This window comes from Typopeltis vanoorti, chromosome 23, assembly GCF_054136105.1.
Source record: "Typopeltis vanoorti isolate ZY-2024b chromosome 23, IOZ_Tvanoo_1.0, whole genome shotgun sequence".
Taxonomy (NCBI): Eukaryota; Metazoa; Arthropoda; class Arachnida; order Uropygi; family Thelyphonidae; genus Typopeltis; species Typopeltis vanoorti.
Window position 1 is genome coordinate 60165852 of NC_143571.1, and position 13850 is coordinate 60179701.

Sequence of the window (13850 nt, forward strand, 5' to 3'; positions counted from 1 at the left end):
GGAGCAGAGTCCTCAGAAGATTGTACAGTATTGTTGTTGTTGTTGTTTTTGTTGCAGCGAGGTCTGTGTGCGGTCCATCCTTTACTTTTTCCAAGATATTAGCCACATGTGATCTGAGTTCACTATTGGAATCTTCGTTATTAATCTCTTCTTTTATCAGTCGTGGGAGCAGAGTCCTCAGAAGATTGTACAGTTTCTCGTTGTAAGTACTGCTAGTAGGAATACTCTGTTCCACAATATCTTCTTCTAACGTCAATCTTTTGCCTTCTTCAGATGGAGACCGTTCTGAAATTCGGGGGCTTGTGTCTTCCAATATATTCGGTTTGTGTCCTCTGAACGATTTCTGAACTCGACGTGGAAGTTGTTTACCATCATTTGATATTTTCCTGAAAGATATTATTAATGAAGATTAACAAGGATGTGAATGGATTGTATGATGATAGTATATTTTCGTAACACGATAGAATGTATCGTGTCAATGGAAGTAGTTGGTTGGCTGTATGTTTTACTCAATCTCCTTGAATAGTAATTTTGGAAAAACCCAATCCAAGTTTAATAGTTTAGGGAATGAATCTATTCACATGGTGACCATTCGACATATTCGCTGTATGTCAAATAGTCTTAAGCAAACTGTTCATCGAAGCGAAGATACTACCTCCACTCATAACTGTTACAGGTGGAGGCTATCGTTGTTCTTGTTTGGAATTAGGGCCAAAGCAACTAGGATTCGAACCTAGGAATTCTCACCCACAGAATACCAACGATACTCACCGATACCACGATGGAGAGCGATACCACCGATGGGCTAAATTATGAAAAACTCTAATAGTGTTTATTATTTTAAAAGTGCTCAATTTTAAAATATTCAATGAAATCATTCAAATTAACATAACAGTTTTAAATATCAAATAATTTAATAGCATTTCTAAAGGATTAAAATGTATAATAAATGCTTAAATAAAGTTTAATTGAATACTATATGTGAATAAAGTAGCATATCCGAATATGATGCCTATGGGGTACTTTTTATTACGTATTTATCCTTATAAAGATGGTGTAGAGTGTCCTCTCGCGATTCTTTCGACGCCACAGAGATGTCACGTAATAATAATAATAATAATAGTTTTGAACAAATTAAATAAATATATATCTATTTAATTTACATAGCGTTATTGGAATCATGATACTCAGCGATATTCTTGTAACTTCCGTTGAAAATACATTTTCTTGTGTTGATGAACGACGTAAGATGATGATCTCGTGTTGCTCTGCATTCTTTTTTCGTAGTAGTGCCATAACAATATCATCCAGAAAGAATATTTTGAATCTTCTGTGTCACTGGACTGTTTTCCATTGATTGTAGGGTGTTTTTAACTTTAGTTTGCCATTTGTACAATTTCTCTCTCTCACGTTATCCAGCGTCTGTATTTTATAATGAGCTGCTGTTCCGTTTAGATTAAGCCATAACGGATTGTTGAGTTGGAGAAAGATTTGTATATCAATATTTTGATGCTGGGTGTGGCTGCCTCTAATGTGGAACAGTTTTGCTGTGATAGTTCTCAATTTCTTTGGAAGGAAGCGTGGAAGGTTAAAACTTCATATCGAGATCTACGTAAAAAATTTTAGTACCGTTGTGCCAATCATTCGACTGATCATCTTATCCTTAAAGGATGGTTATCAATAATAATCTGGAGTACTCACAAGCCCTTAAAGCTCACGAACAGCAAAGACTGACTTTGATAACCATCCTTTAAGGATAAGATGATCAGTCGAATGATTGGCTTTTCAACGGATAATGACTGAATTTCGGGATTTTTAATCATCATATGTGTCTTATGAAGTCATATGTGTCTTATGTCATCCATGTGTGCTAACATTGAACAAGAGGGTTGGCTGGCAACATAAACCAACGTATCCATTACGAAAAGGACTAAAGGTGCGTTAGCTGGTCTCATACGAAGGTGGAGGGTTTTTCACCAGGAAACTCTGGTTTTTCGTCCCTCAGAACACGCAAACCAGCCCGGTGAATACACACTTAAGACACTCCTGGAATAAGGAGTAACCAACCCATTCCGTAGGTATATCGGTTTCGAATGCCCACACGGTAAAGTGTGGGTCTACTTGTGAGCGTAAATCAGGATGGGATGTATGCTACTACATTAAACATCATAACTGATCGAGAGATTTATGATCTTTCTTAGAAGAGCAAATCAAATCGCTGTAATATATTTTCATATATGTCGTCAAAAAAAAAGTATGAAGATTTTGTATCTGAGATTTTCTTCAAATTATTTCTTCCCTTATTTGACTGTAATAACCCAATAGAAAAAAATACACATTCTTGAATGCTGTACTAAAATATCCCAAATTTCTAATTTTGAATGAAATTTTGAGTGAAATTTTGGTATACAAGAAACTTTTATTCTATCGGGTTATAAGATTACTGTATCTAATAATGCACTATACATCAGAATAATTTCAAACACACTTACTGATTCATCATGTGATGAAAGGAATTTGTAGGTCTCTTTTTAACTTTTCTAACTTTGCGTTTTTCTTCTTCTATCTCTGTTTGATTTTGTTGTTGTTCTTCTTCTTGTGCAAGTGAGGCATACCTTGTGTTCTTGAGATGATTCTTTAAAGTGCTATACAATATTTCAAGGAAAACCTGATAAACTACTTCCTCTTGTAGCTTGTTCCATCCTTGCAAGGTAAGTCCCAACCTGTCCATGCTCAAATTCTTGTCGTTTCCTTCAGTAGAAATTTCTTCTATCTGATGGACATCCTGAACTGTGAATGGAGAAGGCGACTCGTTTTCAATACTTGTCTCTTCGCCTATTGTATTAGAAGTATCGTTTGTCTCTAAAGGACTGTGGGGTGGCATCTCTTCGTTTTTCTCAGAGTCTGACCTCACCGTTGTGTTGCAGTAAGCCGTGGAGTTTGAAAGAGTCCGATAATTTCTTCTCCCCGGAAAAGTTGATGGGTTGGCAGTTGTGCTACGTTGTCTTGAAGCAACGTTGACCTCTGGATTGGGAACGACTCCAACACCCGTTTTCTGTGATCCTACTGGAAAACTTAATGTATCGTCATAAAACTCTGATGGGTTTTGTGGACGAGCAGAGCACGGGCGGTAAGTGATGAGAGTTCGGCACAGTAGAAGAATCAAAGTCATCCATAAGTGCACTCTCATCCTCCAAAGGAGCTAGAGAAATAACAAACAATTTCGGTTGAAATTTAAATTATATCTTCCAAATGTTATAACAATGTTATTTTTCTTGAATATTTATCGAAGAGCAAAAATCAGTTTCCTTCTCAAATAAATCAAATATTATTTTTCAGTTTCTTAATGAGCTTTCCTAAAATCTTAATATCTTAAACCAACATTCATGTTGGCTTAAAAAAAGTGTCAAAACTGAATAGACGGGAATGCAGTAAAATATGTTAGAATTAAATTATTATAATTAAAAAATAAAATTCATTAAAGACATAAATATGATTATTTTAATAGTCAGGGATCGACAAATATTTTCATCAACTACGTGGTATTTAGATTTGCTAGCTGCCGATTAGCTGAAAACCGGACAAAATAGAATATTTTTTTTATTAAAAATAATTTTCTAAACAAAACCTTTCTTTAAATAAAAAAAAAATTCAGAAGAATAAGTGTAATCTAAAAGACCATTTTACTAACAAAAATTATTGCAATAAATTATATTTTCCAGAAAATTAATGTTTTGTTTTCTTTACTGTTCTCCCTATCTCATTATTTAGAATGGTTCTCACACAAAGGAAATATTCTCTAAACAATGATACAACACATCTGGTTACTTATCGGAAATCTTATTGACTATTTGGGATAATATATTTGCATCTTTTCTCGAAGTTAGTCTGGTTGGCCAGAGGGACGAAGTAGCCGCTCTCCAACCACTAGGCATGAATACGTTCGAATCTCACTGTAAACAAGGATGTTGTCCATGCAAATGTCTTTGGTTGGTAGGTGTGTGTTTGTGGGGGGGGGGGTATTTTCTTGAGCAGCCTTGTGACTACGATCCAAGTTAATAGCTTAAAAAAAGTTCCGAGTCACTTAGCATGGTTTGTGGATTATCAAACCGTTAGCCCTACCACGATACTAATGTATGATGGGTTTGCAGCCTTTCGTGGGAGTAATTCCAGTTTAAAAAATTAAATAAACATAAAATCTTATTAATTTCCTAACCCAGGATTTATAATGTCCAAAAGCAAGTGAACATGACGAGTAAAATTAGTTATTAACCATGCAAACAGCAGTATTAATATTTATTTCACGTAAATTGAAGAGTACATCGTTGTTTGACAGCTGAACTATATTAAAAATAAATATAAATAAAATAAAACAAAGAATTTGAGCACTTAACCAAAATGATATGGGGAAGGTTGACAAAATGCCTTAATTAGTAAGTAAAAGAGATCCATCCTTTCCTTGCACATAATTTTCATTGATAAAAATTATTTTGTGATGTCGGAAACCTTTCATATGTTTGAGAAAGAATTTCAAAAAGTTTTCTAATTTTTAGATTATTTTCTGTATTTCTTTTACGAACATATAGCATGATATAAATATTTAAATTATAAAGCAGAATCAGATACCTTTACCTTCTATCAAATAATTTGTTTTCAACTTTGTATGGTGATTTTTTCCAATGTCTTGCAGTGATTCGATCACCGCAATACACGGAATGTTAAAGAACTTAAGTATTCTTTGTTTTCTTCGGTCTCATAGTTCCTGTGACACCTCACATGGATCCCATAACAGTGACCACAGAATATACAGACATAATAGATGTTAACAAAACTAACGGAATACAACAATGGGCTTATGAAGTGGTTATTGTTCTTTCGGGACACAAAATTGTTAAATTATCAACAATTCAGTTATTCGCGGAATTCACACTTAAAATACGTGCATATACATCTGTTAATATAAATAATGCCACATAATATTGTAATATAATAAAAAGTAAAATATAATAATAAACTTCTTTTTTTTTTTAAATTAAAGGGATATTTAATCCCACACTATTTCAAAGCCGAATAAGAACACTCTAAGATAGAAATCAGAGTTTTCATGCCAAATATAGCAAACTACAAAAGTTCGGCGAGTCCAAGCTTGAGCAAACACGTGGATGGTACAATACCGGGCAACTCGTTGTAAAGGTGAATAAAGCTACGATCGCTATTCTTAGTATTTGCCTTAATGTAAAACTCATCCCCTAGGAGATGCACATCGCCGAAGCGAAGTCTTTTAGCTCTTTATTTCATTAATTTATTTGTGCACTTTTTTGACAACTCGTACTGTAAAGTATTAAAGCTATTATCGCTATAACCTTGGTATTATTTGGTCTGCCTACTCACTGATGAGACCTCAATAAAGGTTGAAACCGGTCTGGGTAGTGACCTATCTCCCTTAATGTAAAACAACATACATCTCCTAGGGGATGAGTTTTACATTAGAGCAAATACTAAGAATAGCGATCGTAGCTTTATCCACCTTTACAACGAGTCGCCCAGTATTGTACCCCCGCGTGTTTGCTCACGCTTGGACTCGACGAACTTTTATAGTTTGCTATATTCGGCATGAAACTCTTTGATTTCTATCTTAGAGTTTTCTTATTCGGCTTTGAAATAATGTGGGATTAAATATCCCCTTAATTTAAATAATTTTAATATCGCCGAAGTGAAGCCTTTTGGTTCTTTATTTCATTAATAACAAACTTCTATTTTCAAAGTAATAGTAATGATTAGTAACGAACTAACGCCGACGCGTATTATATTTAATAAAAAATTATAAACTGTACCAATTTTACGTTAGGAAACATTAGGTGTGGTATTCTAAAAAAAAAAAAAAAAAAGCAACCTTTATTTATAAATGCTTTGTGACGTATATATAATGGCGGATTATGAATGAGGTTTAAAAAAAAACAAAACAAAAAACTGTAGTATGGGGTTTGGACTGTGTAGCACGTGCCAGTAATGTAAATTGATATATTTTAAATTACTAATAATTGAAATTAAGATCTGATAAATAACAATATTTTGACTGCTGCTATCTCTACGATTTCTTAGATTGTCTATGAAGGCAGGTACACGTGTCGATGATTTTTATAATAAATTCAGTTCTACACTGGTGTCCAAAAGCTAAGGACTAACTACATTTTTACCTGTATGTTAAAAAACTTTCATGATTACAGCCTAATGTGCACATAAATTAATTGCCAGCATATTAATAAATAATATTATACAAAAATGTGTTATAAATTTCGTACAAATTAAATTGCAATACGTTTTTGGCAAAAGTTGCAAATTTCCTAAGAATAGTTAAAGTAGTTAAGGTATTTAACTGTTAATGTTAAGGTACATTAATACCTTAATAGTACCTTAACAGTAGTAAGGTATTAATGTACCTTAACATATTACATCTGCTTATCGATTGGAATAGAATTTACTTCAGAATTAAAAGCGGATTTCTTTGGTTTATTCGCTTATTTTCCCCGTGCTTTTTGGAAAAAAAGGATGTATTTCAAGTGAAGAACGGTTCTTAAGTAAATGTCATAGACCATTTACGATATACAGAATAGATCAGCGGAAAATTAAAGTTTGCATTTTTCTTATAAACACCATGGATTTTATTCTCCTTCAGCACAGTATTTACATTCTTCATTGGGTTTGATTGGAATGGCCTGAATAAACCTGAGCAGCGAAGGCCAACATCTAAACAATCCCCAGCTCACTAAGGGCCAGACCACCAGAGCTAGTCTAATCCTCTTCCTTCTTTGTTTGTTTATTATTACAGTATTCCTTTTTTTTTTCTTTTTTTTTGTATTTTATGACAATATCTAGAGGCAAAATATTTTCATACGCTAGTGACTCGTGTCGGAGTTGTAATATTTCTACGTTTAAATGTTTCGTGTGTTAAAACGTTGCACACGTAGAATGGAAAAGCACAATTGCTCATCTTCATAAGTCGGGGCTACACCGAAAATTGGCTTAGGGGAGGAAGAGAGGGAGGAACAATCTAGGGGGCAGTGACTGATGTCTTTCCCAAGTCTCTAGCGTACAGAAAATTTCAATGGTATTCTTTGTGAACAGAAACGCGATATGAGCGAATAAGTGGCTTATAGAGAATAAATCGCATATTTAAACGAAGTTAACTAAGTCTTTCCGGTAGCAAATCTATTCAAAATGGTTCATTCATATATGGAGTTGTGAGTTGTCCTATAAATTTAATGCTCATCCGCTTGTTTGTATTGTTTTTCGGGAGACAAAACTGGAGTTTTTGAGGGGAAGAAAATATTTTGTCTCTGGAGGAATCAATTCTTGTTACAGATAAACAAACAGTGACTTTATTATACACACAATTTCTATAATAAAGACAAAATGTGTCGTTTTTTTGTTTTTTTTTGGGTTGTTCATTTTTCCCAAGCACTAAAACGGGTGAACATTTAACTCAATTGTTTATTCATGTTGTATGAGCAAAAGGACACAGTACGATTGTTCTCACTTCAATGAGAATAGCAAGGAAATCGAAGCTTAATATCCGTGTTTGCGAAAATCATCAAATTAAATGTGTGGACAGACTTATGTGTTCGTCGAACATGTTGTTTATTATTTTAACGGTATAATAGAACACAGAAACTAAGTAAATAATTAATTTATTCACTTGATGCTGATATTTCGCTGGTATTATAACCAGCATCTTCAGAGCACAAAAACACTGTTTGTCACAATACGCGAGACTAAAACAACATGGTGTACATTAACAAAATTGTAGCAGCAACACAAAGACTAGAGTCCTGATTTTGGCGCCCTCTATCTGAAAAAAAAAAAAAAAAAAAAAAAACGCTATCATATATTGCTAGAGTCCTAGAAAAGTGCTAGTTTCTTCTTAATATGACTGTCTCCCAGATCTTCGGCAAGTTAATACAGCCATATTTGTTGAGATTTGGGGTGTGTTTTAGGGCTTCTGTCGCCTCTAAGAACAATCTCTCTGATTTATATGGGTTTCTGTGTAGTACTTTTGTGTTTTTCCAGTTGATCCTGTGTGCAGGGGTATCCAGAGCATGGTCTGCTAGGCCCGACTTCCCATAATGATATTTCCGGACGTATCGTTTATGTTCGCTGATGCGGATATTCACAGTTCTTCCTGTTTGACCGTAGTAGGCTTGATTGCATGAGCAGGGTACTTGGTAGACTCCTGGATGTGATAAAGGAGGAATGCTGTCCTTGGGTGAGCGGATGAGGGTGGCTAATTTGCTACATGGTCTGAATGTAGTGCGTAGTTTATGTTTAATGAGAATTCTTGAGATCTTTTCGGATGTGCCTTTAATGTAAGGGATGGTGACTGTTTTGTTGTAGTTCTCTGTGGTGGATGGTGGGAGGGGTTTCTTAGGAGTGTTTAGTATTTTGTTTATTTTTTGTGGATTGTAGCCGTTGGCCAAGAAGGTGTGGCGTAAGTGAGTCAGTTCAGCAGTAAGAGCCTTGTCATTTGAACAGATTGCTCTCGCTCTATGGGTTAGCGTTTTTAAAATGCCATATTGTTGAGAAGGATGATGGTGTGATTGTTTGTGTAAGTATCTGCCTGTATGTGTGGGTTTTCTGAAAACTGAAAATGATAAGGAACCATCTGGGAGACGTGTAATGAGTGTATCCAGGAAGGGCAGACAGTTGTTGGCTTCCGGTTCCATAGTAAAGTGGATTTTTGGGTGTTGGCTATTTAAATGTGCTAGGAATGTTTTCAATGTCTCAGGGCCATGTGGCCAAATGGCAAGCACATCATCAACATAGCGTAGCCAAAGTGTTGGTTTGAGAGTGGCTGTATTGATTGCTTGTTTTTCCAGGTGTTCTATGTAAAAGTTGGCTAGGGGGGGAGAAAGGGGGGAGCCCATGGCTGTCCCATCAATTTGTTTGTATATTTTCCCTTTCCATGTGAAATATCCTGCATGTATTGTGAATTTGAATAGTTCAAATATATCAGGGGGGAAGTGTGACTTCAGTAGATTGAGGGTTTCTATTAGTGGTACATTTGTGAATAGTGAAGTGATGTCAAAGCTTACTATTAAGTCTGAGCTTTTTAGGGTGAGGTGTTGTAAGATGCTTTTTAGGTGTGCTGAATTTTTGATAAAGGAGGGAGAATTGTTAGTGAGAGTGGCTAGTAGCTTTGCTAAATGTCTAGCCAGTTTGTATGTGGGACTATTTATACTGTCCACAATTGGGCGTAGGGGTGTACCTGGTTTGTGAATTTTTGGTGATCCATAGATCCTCGGTGTTCTAACATGGAAGGGTTTGAGTTTGTTAACTGTGTCTTTGGGCCAGGAAGTGACTTTTTTTAATAATTTTCGTGCCTTATTCTTTTGTGTGTTGGTGGGATTGCGATCTATAATTTTGTATGTTGACTGATCTTGTAATAGTGTGTGCATTTTGTTTTCATATTCAGTTGTGTCCATCACCACGGTTGCATTTCCTTTGTCTGCTTTTGTTATGGTAATCTGGCTGTTGTTGTGTAGCTCTTTTATAGCCATGAATTCCTTATGTGGGATATTACTTTTTGGAGGCTTGGACTTGATTAGGATGTTGGCCACATCTAAACGTATGTTGTTAGCTATTGTTGGAGGCAGGTCATAAATTCCTCGTTCGATGGACGCCATTATTTCGGCTTTTGGAACTTGCTTGGGAGTTATGGCAAAGTTGTGCCCTCGACTTAAAGCAGTTGTGGCTTCTTTGCTTAAGGTGAGTGACGATAGATTCACAACGACGAGGTCTTGTTGTAATTGCGGTCGTTGTATGGTGTTCTGTTGTTGTAGATTTTCGAACTTCTTTTGGTGCCGGTTTTTGACTCTGTAAAATTCTTTTTTTGCCGTTGCGTCGGTGATGTTCTCTAAGATCTGCCAAAGTTCCGTATTTAGAATATTATGCAGTGATTCTCGTAATGCGCTGATGGTTGTATTTGCTTGTGCTAATTCCCGGCGAGTGGTGTTAATTTGTTCGCGTAAAAGCGCTACACTCGCTCGTTTATAGATGCGTTGGGCTTTGGCCGAGTGGAACTTGTTTTTGATTTTAAAACAGTTCGGTATTAATTTGGTGTCTCGGCACCTCTTTAAGAAGGCTAACCTGTTTAGTTGCCGCGCCAATTTCAACTTCCACTTACCATATCGTCGTGTCTTGCGTACGATATCGTCTCCGTGAAGAATCCTGAAACGTGTGGACAGACTTATGTGTTCGTCGAACATGTTGTTTATTATTTTAACGGTATAATAGAACACAGAAACTAAGTAAATAATTAATTTATTCACTTGATGCTGATATTTCGCTGGTATTATAACCAGCATCTTCAGAGCACAAAAACACTGTTTGTCACAATACGCGAGACTAAAACAACATGGTGTACATTAACAAAATTGTAGCAGCAACACAAAGACTAGAGTCCTGATTTTGGCGCCCTCTATCTGAAAAAAAAAAAAAAAAAAAAAAAACGCTATCATATATTGCTAGAGTCCTAGAAAAGTGCTAGTTTTTCCTTAATATGACTGTCTCCCAGATCTTCGGCAAGTTAATACAGCCATAATTGTTGAGATTTGGGGTGTGTTTTAGGGCTTCTGTCGCCTCTAAGAACAATCTCTCTGATTTATATCGGTTTCTGTGTAGTACTTTTGTGTTTTTCCAGTTGATCCTGTGTGCAGGGGTATCCAGAGCATGGTCTGCTAGGCCCGACTTCCCATAATGATATTTCCGGACGTATCGTTTATGTTCGCTGATGCGGATATTCTTAGAGGCGACAGAAGCCCTAAAACACACCCCAAATCTCAACAAATATGGCTGTATTAACTTGCCGAAGATCTGGGAGACAGTCATATTAAGGAAAAACTAGCACTTTTCTAGGACTCTAGCAATATATGATAGCGTTTTTTTTTTTTTTTTTTTTTTTCAGATAGAGGGCGCCAAAATCAGGACTCTAGTCTTTGTGTTGCTGCTACAATTTTGTTAATGTACACCATGTTGTTTTAGTCTCGCGTATTGTGACAAACAGTGTTTTTGTGCTCTGAAGATGCTGGTTATAATACCAGCGAAATATCAGCATCAAGTGAATAAATTAATTATTTACTTAGTTTCTGTGTTCTATTATACCGTTAAAATAATAAACAACATCAAATTAAATATTTCAAGGTTTGTAAAACGAAAGAAGAACAGTCGTAGGCAAAATTATGAAGAGGATGTAAGTGAGAGAGAGAACATCTTTCCTAAGGGATAATAATTTAGGGAGCTTATTAAGCGTTTTCTGACATCTCGAGACTTCTTGTCTTCAAGTTTACTGACGAACTGTGGACGCTAGAAATGGATTTTACAAATCGTCTTCTATAAGGCAGCTCAGCGATTCGTGGAATGCAGATTTGCTGATCTTTTTCTAGTGGATGTCTTCGATTCGTTAATATTATGTCTTCTACCGGTGCCTGCCACTGGTGAATAAACTCTTCTATCATTTGAACATTGACTCCCTGTACGCGATTTCTGAATTAATCCATTTAGTAGAGAATCATATGCTTGTTACAATTGGCTCCTGAATCATGTATTCGCTTGTATCTGCCACGAAACCTACCTGTAAAAAAAACGAAAAAATAAAATAAAAAAAGTATAACTAACATTAACACCCAGTTGATCCTCTTACATTTATCTCTCGAGGATAGAGACCTTTGTTGTACTCTGTTGCACAGGATGGCCCATAAGTCACGAAGGGGACTTACTATGTGAATAACTGATAACTAATAAAAAAAAAAGAACACTCCAGGTTCTATATTTCATTATAACAAAAAAGAATAAAGAAGTAATAAGTAAAAAAAAAAATGTTTAATCTCCTTTGTGATTTATAGGCCATCCTGTACCACTGTACAGTTAATAATATGGTGATTATGCAAGGATAATCTGTCAGCAGATTATCCTTAGAATGAGCTAAGCATTCTACGAAACTATCCTTGAATGAACATTTCTGGAGCATTTCAAATTCAATTAACTTGTATAATACGGTCAAAATTATCAATTAACTTGTATAATACAGCCTCTCAGTCAAAATATTATAAAGGATTCAAAATGAATCTGTTAATTCTTTGAACATTTAGAGTAGATCGGACTAAATACCACATTGATATACGCAAGGCCTTTCTGTCGGATTAAATTTTGATTTACGTTGTCTTGAATGCAATGTCACTCTTCTGCCACTTACATTCATTTTTTTTGATTCAAGCTGAAATTGTAGTGCGCGCACACACACACGCGCGTGGGGAGGGGACTGATCAGAAATGCCCGAGGCTGTTTTGTGGGGTAAAATTAATGCACACAAAAGTTATTTTGGGTTGTTTTCTTTAACGTACCGTCCTCCTAAATGTATGCAACAATTGCAGTGATTTTCAATTCCAACTGGTAGGCCCGTTTAGGAAAATAGCCTGCAACTACTACTCATCACATTCAGGCTGAATATATGCAAGGACTAAAAACTGTTTTTTCCTAGAGGTCTTTTTTTTTTTTTTTTACTTGGGAGAGAAAAAAAGGTTTCAAGGCACAAATCTGGTGATTCATGTTGATTGAGAACCATGGAGATAGTGTGTTTAAGAATTCCTGGACACTTAGGTTCGAATGACAGCATGTTAACACTGCAAGAAACCAAGTTGGAAGACCATTTGGTAGGCTGCTTCTTTTCCATGAACTACAACTGGACAGCGTTGCAGAATAGCCCTCTAAATGCCAGCTGGCTGGCCGAGTGGTTAGCGTATCCGCTCTCCAGCCAAAAGGCTGCGGGTTCGAATATCGCCGTGGGCATGGATGTTTGTCAGTGTCTGTGGAAATACTAGTGGTGGTGGTCGGGGTAGATGGCGTTGGTGTAGTTGTGATCAGTTGGTGGATTGAGTAGTGGAGATAGAGTTGTAGAGCAGGTGCCCTCACTCGATGAGTCCTTGGATTCCCTAGAAGTATCAAATAATAATAATAATAAAATGATCTAATTCAATCTGGGGGAGGAAATTCTTCAGGTACCAGATCCTATAGTTTACAGAAAGCGATCCACATTATTTTAACATTTGATTGCAATTATTTAAATTGCAGGGCCACTCAAGTTAACCGCCTCAGTAAGTTTGCAGAACTCCACAAACATACACATCGGCTGACGCACGTCAAGTTATCAATTTCTTTTCTGTTGGGTAGCTTCAAGCGATGTTTAGGAAATACCTCAGGGAGTCTCCTCTTTAAACTGTTGGTAGTTTCCTTACAAACAAAAATTAATGTCCCTGATATTATCACACTGCATATTCTAGCATTGTAGAAGAAAAAATCGTTGCCAATTATATAACAGTTTCTTACATTTCAACTCCTTTGTAGCAATTCTATACAAATCTTGATGTTTTTATATTTAGGTAGTACAAATATGCCCAAATACAAAATTTTACAATGTAAAGCGTGTTATATTATAATATAGGTTATAATATACTCTTTGTATTCTTATGACATTTTTTTCGTACCTTCACACACACACACACACACACACACACACACACACACACACACACACACACACACACACACACACACACACACACACACACACGCACGCACGCACGCACGCACGCACGCACAAATTAATGTCAATAAATGAATAAAAATAACATTATTTGACATTTTCGCACACATTCAATTTTACGCATGTATGAAAGAATAACGAGAAAGATGCTTGCTGAGACAACATACGTTGGCATCCTTCTTGAAGAGAGAAAGAGATCTGCGCATGTTCAGCTTACTATAAGTTGCTGTTTAATCAAATCACATTCCCACATCTG